We start from the raw sequence: 6,613 nt of genomic DNA, 5'->3' as shown, positions 1-6,613 counted from the left end.
TGGGCGCCAACTGTTTGATCGGAAAACGGTAATAAATAAGATGTGGGTTTAAACAAAGACGTCTTATTAATGGTCGAAGAAAAACGTTCAGTCGGTTACAAGAGAAAAGAAAAGAGATGTCAATATTAAAAATCAAATGTGAATTTAACATAATTTAACTAACAAAAAGGTGTTGACAAAAAAAAACTAATAAAAAGGTAAATACTAAAAAAATTATATCTTAAGATATGTTACATTTTTGATATGGAATCAAATGTGAATTTAACTAATTAATTTAACTAACAAAAAGGTTTAGAAAATAAAAGAAACTAACAAAAAGGTAAATACTTAAAAAAATATATCTTAAGATAAGTTACGTTTTGATATGGTAGCTGTGTTGCATGGAAGCGTACATGGTTGTGCGTTTCTCGCTCCGGAAGCGGAGTCGGAAGCGGAACCGCTCGGAATCGCACGGAATCGTCTTCGAATCGCGATTCCAAAATTGAAGAGTTTGAAAGCGTAATGGAAGCATATGATTCTAAAGTGGAAGCGTCGGTGGTGCAAATTGGAAGCGTTAGAGAAGATGATGTTCGGGGAAGATGATGTTATTGTAACATCAACAGCTTACTGTGTTCGTATCATTAACACAGCTTACAAAGCACAAATTTGTTTTGTTGCCCAACTTAGTCCATTCTATAAATATAAAACCCATATTCAATTTTTGAAACAAAGAAATGTAATAGCGGAAAACTAAAAAGTCTCGTTACAGTAAACTTCCAAGAAAAGATAATTCATATACCTCTGTTTTCTTTATAGTAATCTAACTATACTTTTCTTTTTGTTCACTTGTTTGTTTGTTTGTATTATTCAACTATTTAATGGCTGTGGGTCAATCGATTGATTTTTTTTTGTAAAAATCAGCTTATAGTGGTTGTGTGTTGTAAGTGGTCTGTGGTGCTGAGGTCAATCGATTAATTGATGTGCTCTGTTTTCTTTTTCAGTCTAAAAGCCATATATATGTCATATAACTTAGATATATACTGTTATATGTTACTTTGTAATTATAAATACTTATTTTTATTTTCGAGTTATCATATATGCATAATTAACTAAATTTTCAGTATGAAAAATGTTTATATTTAATATAATTTTATTATGGTGTTTAATAATATATATATATATATATGAAATACGCTTCCAACACGTACCCGCTTCCTAAATATTTTTAAAAACTCGCTTCCGTGCTTCGTAACGCTTCTGCTTCCAGGTACCCGCTTCCGATTCCATGTAACATAGCTCAAGAGTCAAGCCGAGAGATCCGACTCTTGAGCCGACCAATCAAGCCGTCGCTCTACCTAATCCGGGCCAGGCCTTTCTATTCCTCGGACCTTGTGGGATGGTCAAATCCATCCCCTAAATTTTAGAGATTGAAGTGGATGATGCTCGTTTAGTTAAGACCGTTGTGTTAAAATTGCAAGTGGATGATGCTCGTTTAGTTAAGAACTGAGCTTGTCTTGTGTCTGAATCGCCTTGTGCTGTGACTGTATTGAAACTGCAGTTTGATAGCTTGTGGTGAGATCTTATTTGGTCTTTCTCTGATCTGATCTGTCAAGAAGTATATACTTGCAATTGTACTGTCTCTTTGGGGTCATCGTATTCGTAGCTCTAATTACTGAGTTTAAGTTTCACTCTTTTCATATCTGTTGCAGATGACTGAACCCATCTTAAAGGCTGATAAGTATTGATTCAGTAGGAACGATCTCACTACACTCACGGAAACTGGGTCTGACACAGAAGCTCACACCGTCATCTCCGTCATGTTTCTTCCGTCAATGGCTCCGGTGATGATTTGGTAATCAGAGATGCGCTTTTGTGTTACATTGCTGCGTCTTCTCTTTTAATGGTTTGGTCTGTGGAACAGAAAGAACAGCTTGCTGGTGATATCAGTAATGAGGTTCCCATAGTCGATGAATCAGAATTGTCTCTGAATAAATCTGATTCCTAGCTTATTATTTTTCAAATTTCTGTATCGAACTACTGTTGTAATCATATCAAATATGTATTTGTTGGTTTGGTCAAATATATAACTTTAGCTCTGATGTTGATGACAGTGGCGAGACAGTGTTTTACTATGTCAAAGGACTATCTGTTCTATTAAAGAAGTGAGATGTTTTACTTGTGCTTTCACTGAGATTAATAATAAAATCATGTCTATAACCCTAAACTCTAAACTTTAGAAACAACCCCTAAAACTCGAATATTTTATTATTTTAATTTCACATTTTAAGTTTTATTCAAATTTTAATATATGTTTTATTATTTTAATTTCACATTTTAAGTTTTATTCAAATTTTAATATATGTTTTAAAAAAAATATATCATTAAATATTGTCACCCCAAACTTTAAATATGTTTTTTATACCCTAAACATAAATCTCAAAACTTCAATCCAATCTTAAACCTAAACTCAAAATTTAATCATTTAAAAAATCTAATCTTAAATTTAAATTCTAAACCTCAAACACCGAATCTTAAATCTACACTATGTATCTAATACCCTATACCCCAAACTTAATATCTACATACAAAATCATAAATCCAATCTTTACAAACTTACAATATAAACTTTAAAATTAAATTCCAATTATATTCTAAAACTCAAATCACATACTTAATCGTAAATATTAACCCTAACCACTAAACCGCTCGTCACCACCACCACCACCACCACCGTTCGTTACCACCACCACCATAAACTATATATAACATTTTAACTTAAATGATATATATTTTAAAAGATATCTAACTATATAGGGTTTATAACTTTCAAATACAAAACTATAAATCTAATACCCTAAACAACATATTCTTAACACCAAACCCTATATCATAAACACTAACCTTTCATTTTAAACTTGTAATCTTAAAATTTTAATTATAAATCATAAAATTAAAATATAAATTAACTGTATAGGTTATAACTTTCAAATACAAAACTATAAATCTAATACCCTAAACAACATACTCTTAACACCAAACCCTATATCATCATCTCTATATTGTTTTTTCTGACCCGTTGATTTATTTGGATCAAAGGCCCAAAATCACTCTTCTATCTATCCTGGTACTTTTTTCCTATTGGTTGAAAAATAAGGGTGAGGATCATAATTATAGACCATTGATCACAATTTAATCAATGGCCCAGATTATTTTGGAATTGTTTCTGATTGTCCGCACAATTCAACCCCTCTCCACGTTTCTTTCTCTTTTCAGATCTAAGACCACCTCCATTGGTGGTTACAAGGAGAGGTTCTAAAGTGAAAAAGCAAAAAATAAATAAATCAAAAATGCTAAATTAGAGAGAACCGCTGCCTAATTAAGAGGAAGTAGAGTTGTTAAAAACCCCATATGTGTCGCTTTATTATTGGCTTTTTTTTTGCATTCTCTCTCTTCGTCTTCGTCGTCTCTTCGTCTTCGTTCTCTGTTTTTCTTTTTGTTCTGAGAAATTGATGGGGACAACAAATCGGGTGGGGATTGTTTTCGGTGGTGTCGATGGAACGTGGTTGCTATCAAGGAGATCGCCATGGAGATCGCCATGTCGGGGATTTTCATCTCGAGGAAGATCAATCACCCCAACATCATCCGCTTCATCGACATGATCGAGGTTCGTCTTATTTTTCTCTTCTTGACATGATTGAAGATGTTGTTAGCTTGCATAAAGCTCCCATCTTTCTTGGACCAGCTTCACCACAACAGGTTTGGCTCTCAATGCTCTGTTTTCTCTCTTATGACCTTTGGCTCCTTTGCTTTCTGAGACAATTAGTGTTTGATTCTAATAAAACCCTTGAAATCAATTTAAACAAGTGAAAAAGTAAGGAAACAGATATAGGAATTTGACATTTAGAACCTCCATCTCCATGTAATGACGATGTTGGTCAACTTGTTGCATGCATAAGCTTTGATCTGTTCTGTTTCACTAAACCAATTGATATGAAAAAAAATTATTTTTGGGTTCTTTCTAGATTTGGCTCTGTTCTTGGTTATGAGCTCACCTATTTTGTATCATCTTATACACATAAGCTTATGATGCACTTGATCCAGCTGGAAACATCACCATAAAATGGGATATCTTTAGCTGGACTGCTGATGGCTATGTGGTAACAAATATTTATAACTTCATCCCCCAATACCACTTGTTATATAATCAAATTCTTGTGTTCATAGTTGCCATACTAACCAACTCATAATATTTTCTTCTATCGTCAGGCTGTTGTAACAATCTTCAATTTTCAACAATACCGTCACATTCAAGCCCCGAGTTGGCAACTAGGATGGAGTTGGTATAAAAAGGAAGTGATATGGAGTATGGTTGGTGCACAAGCCACAGAGCAAGGAGATTGTTCTAAGTTCAAAGGCAACATTCATCATTGCTGCAAGAAAACCCCCACCGTCGTTGACTTGTTACCGGGAACTCCATACAACCAACAGATGTTAAACAGTTGTCGAGGCGGTGTGATTAGCTCCTGGGCACAAGACCCCACAACAGCCGTGGGAAGAACAACCTCCAGCCGCTCTTGCAATGTACACAGCATATGTGTCCCATCAGAGTTCATTGGCATGTGAAAACTAACTACAAATAGTACTGGCGTGTGAAGGTCACAATCACAAACTTCAACTACAATATGAATTACTCGCAGTGGAATTTGGTTGTTCAGCATCCCAACTTCGACAATATCACTCAACTTTTCAGCTTTACACTCCCACAACGTTAGATTCAGATCTTGTACGCTTTGAGCTTGTCATTAAGGTATATATGCTCAAAAACACTTCTCACCCTGACCTGGATTTTGATTCTAGTGTTCTAGTGTTTGTCTAGTTTTTGTGTCAAATTCTATTGGAAGTTTTACTTTGTTTCTTTCATGTTTGTTTAAAAAATTTAATTATAAATTTGTATTTGTATTTTTAATATGTTTCTATGTCATATTTGTTTAAATTTTATGAAATCCAATAATTTATAAGTTTTGTTAAATTTAAATTTAATAATTCAAAGAGGTTCTTCCATTAGACAATCAAAAATTTAATTAAACTAACAAGGGTTTTAAACTTTTCAAATCACAAAATTAATTACTAATTTATTCATTAGACCCACAAGGGTCTCTGACCAATGTACTTGCTCTGAGTCTCACCAATCTTCTTCTCTTTCTTTCCCACTCCATGTTTCTTTGATTTTAATCTTATCATTGTTTTTCAATCTTATTTGATTCAATTCGCTTCCTCACGTTCTCAGTTTCGATCTCTAACCACCGTTGATTGAAGCTTCACAACCACACTCCTTTTGACACCGCGTCACCACCACCACCACCACCACCAACCCTCCCATCTGCCATCGCTTCTCAGATCCGTCTTCACCAGAGTCGCCACCACCACCGTCACGCTCGTCATAATCACCACTCAGCTCTCTGTCTCTCACTTTCTGTTTCTTATTCTCTCTGCATTGAGAAAGAAGCGCGAGGCACTCACCAGTGGCAGTTCTTTTACCAAATCTAAAAGCTTTGCTTCAGGTTAACAAGTTTTATCTTATTGTTTTGTAGATGAGGATTCGGATCTGAATACTTTCTCCAGTGTCGAATTTTAATAAGCAATCTTCGTTTTTCTTTTGTGTGTGTTCAGGACATTGACAGAAGCCGAGGAGCCAGAAGATATCTTTCAGGTCGATGGTGAAGTCAATAAACTCAGGTAGATTATGTAAAGTTGTGTGAAGTCGGACATTATCTCGTTGGAGTATGAAAAGGTGAAGGTACTAATGAATCTGACATGAGTTGTGTTCCAGAGTTTTGAATTTTGAGCCGTCGTCTGAATGGCTTATGTTTCTTTAACGACGGTGTTAGTTTCATGGAGAGCTTGATACTGGAAGAAGACAGAGGCTACGTCCTTTGGTGCTCCTGGAAACCGTGTTGCTGAATTGGTATTTAACACCTCCTTGACAGGGTGAGATTTGTTCGTTTGAATACGTGCTTACTGCATTTTTTACCTGAGTTTGATTTTGGGCTGAGCAGATTTGTGTGTTTTGACTTGCAGTTAGCTGTGGGGACATTAGATGGAGTTGGAGTCGAGCAAGATAGAAGAGAGGAGATGGAGTTGGTTCAGAAGCGAGGGAAGAGAGATACATAAGAAGTTTGATGGCGCTGGAAGAGTAGAGACGTTAGGAATGATTGCGAAGGGTTATTAGTAGTAGATTGATAGTATTTTTGATAGATTTTGATGGTTTGTGTAAACAAGAAAATGTTTTATGGTTTTGTAAATATTTAAATATTTTTTAGTGTTTATAAATATTACACCAAAAAAAAAAATCAATTCGTAATTATTATTAATAAATTTTTGTGTAATTAAAAAACTAATTAATAACACAAAACATTTGCTACTTTTGCTATTGGTGTAATCAAATTAATGAATTTTAATAACATTTGTATCACATTATTATAAATATTAATAATTGCATAGCTATTGTTGTATATTTAACTATAGCATACCAACAATCCACTATTATAAGTGTCAGACCTATTATAACGGGCACTGTCAGAGCGGACAAGGAAACGCTATTAAACAGTATTCATAGCGTTTTTCGTCCGCTATT

At 34.6% G+C, this 6,613-nt stretch overlaps 1 long non-coding RNA gene across 2 annotated transcripts; it reads left to right on the top strand.

Annotated features, from left to right (window-relative positions):
* Positions 1 to 5,153: 5,153 nt before the first annotated feature.
* Positions 5,154 to 6,310, top strand: LOC106294500. Of its 2 annotated transcripts, none has more exons than XR_001260861.1 (4): positions 5,154 to 5,540; positions 5,650 to 5,770; positions 5,868 to 5,967; positions 6,058 to 6,310. It is a non-coding gene; the product is annotated as an uncharacterized LOC106294500 (long non-coding RNA). The 2 variants fall into 2 exon arrangements; XR_001260860.1 differs by having other exon boundaries at positions 5,650 to 5,776.
* Positions 6,311 to 6,613: the final 303 nt, after the last annotated feature.

This window comes from Brassica oleracea, chromosome C5, assembly GCF_000695525.1.
Source record: "Brassica oleracea var. oleracea cultivar TO1000 chromosome C5, BOL, whole genome shotgun sequence".
Classification (NCBI taxonomy): domain Eukaryota; kingdom Viridiplantae; phylum Streptophyta; class Magnoliopsida; order Brassicales; family Brassicaceae; genus Brassica; species Brassica oleracea.
Note: the sequence above shows the minus strand (reverse complement) of the source record. Positions and strands in the feature narration are given on the sequence as shown.